Source organism: Meleagris gallopavo, chromosome 1, assembly GCF_000146605.3.
Source record: "Meleagris gallopavo isolate NT-WF06-2002-E0010 breed Aviagen turkey brand Nicholas breeding stock chromosome 1, Turkey_5.1, whole genome shotgun sequence".
NCBI classification, from domain to species: domain Eukaryota; kingdom Metazoa; phylum Chordata; class Aves; order Galliformes; family Phasianidae; genus Meleagris; species Meleagris gallopavo.
This window is the reverse complement of record NC_015011.2, coordinates 68,157,264-68,159,187: the sequence shown is the minus strand read 5'-3', so window position 1 is coordinate 68,159,187 and position 1,924 is coordinate 68,157,264.

Sequence of the window (1,924 nt, the reverse complement as noted above, 5' to 3'; positions counted from 1 at the left end):
AGTTTACAGGCTTCGTTGCTAGTGTGGACAGCCCAAGTCCAGCATCCTGCCAGGCCTGCACAGTAACAAAAAGGAACTGCTATTCCATGCACTGCTTGTCCAAACGCAGCCAACAAACTTCAAAAGCAATCATTTGCTGACGCTTCTCAACTACGTTTTCTTGTTGTGTTCTTGTGCTGTACAGACAACTCGAGCAGCCACAGAAACATTCTCTGCAGCCGTAATTACATACGACATTACATTATGACAATCAACTCCATTAGTTGTGGTTAGCAGAGGGGAGGAAGAACCAACACATCCTAAACGGTAAAACTCAACAGGCTACAGACCTCAAAATGCAAGAACGATTCTCAACTCATCATGGTTCCCTTTTGACAAGTTCCTCTGCTGCAGGCCCACCTCACGTGGAACTGTCACATGCTGAATTAAGGCCCTGCTTTTCTACACGTGACAGCAGCACAGTGTTTTCCCACACAGGATAGCAACACAACCACAAGTTTGTCATCAACCATCTGTGATCAACTCTTTTTTTTCCCCCTTTGTGTATGTGAACTGCTGAGCCTTGGCCTGAACAACTGATTGAGTACCTGGAGAAACGACCCAATCAGCTCTGAAAGCCAGGCTCCAACCTCTTGGACCTAATTTAAGGGCTGACTGCCACTCAGGAATGCTCTCTTACTGAAGGTCACTCCTTGGTGAAGTTTTTTCTGCCAGCCTAGATCTTAGGAGTCTGGCAAGCATTCTCATTCTTCATAACAATTTTCCATTGCACTGGTCCTTCTGCCCTAACACCTTGGCTCAGAGCTCACTTTATGAGACGTTTTTGGTGATAAGGCTCTAACTGACAACAGCGAATTATCTAGGAGGGCAAGTGGTGGGTGTCACCGTGCCACAACTTTTGATTATGGTTATAAAGATTAGCAGAATTTGGAGGAGGGGTGGGGGCCCTGCTTGAAAGAGCTGGCCACTGCAAAATGCGATAATGCCCATGCATGGTAATGAAGGCACCAATCCCTGTTGATCTGGAGGGCCAGGAGTATCAAGCTAACAGAAAGATAAGAAGAAAAAAAAGAAGTTGAGAAGTGGGCGATAAAAGGTATCCACTAAACTAAGCATAATGTAGAGAAATTCCCTGAGAAAAACAAATCCTTTATGAAAGAACCTCCTGGGCCCTACTTGCTGCCAAGCTTCCTGGCTTTCTCCCATCTCTCATGGTGACTGGAAGAGTTCCTGGGATCAAAGGACAGTCACAAGCTACATTAGACCCTCGGTGCTGACTATCCCTCTTGCTTTCCACAAAGACTCCTTGCTTTTATTTCCTATCTCCTTTCCAATGCCTGTCATCCCTTCCCCATCTCTCTAAGTGACTAGGATTTATAATAAACTGGTAGGACAAACATTGCACATGTTGTGTCTTAATCTCGCCAGGGGATATATATACATGAAAGAATCACCTCATGCTCCTGTAAATGGTGGGAGACACAATCTCAGGTGCTTCCCTTCCCAACTTAATCACACAGCGAGTGCCATCCTTGTCAAAGCTTTTAGGTAGGCTGGAAGACATTTTTTACACAATATTCTAAAGCTTTCACACTGAGATTTGATTAAAGGCTCACATACCAACCATTCAAGTACTGGACAGTTCACATTACACGCCTGCAAGTACTCGACAATATAACGTCACAAACTTGTTTTTCTTTTTTTTACAACTCGCAAGGTTGAGTTCAGAAAGAAGCGAGCAGAAAGAAAATCGCCGAGAGAGCAGCCAAGCCAGGGCTGCAACTCACAGGTTACCTGGCTTCCCCCGGAGGGAAGAGGGCAGCACTCAGCCCGCTGTCCGAGCCCCAGGGCGAGCGAAGCTCCCCAAACAGCGCCTCTCGGGACGACCCGGACGAGACCGCACGAAAGCAGGGCCGGCTCCCCA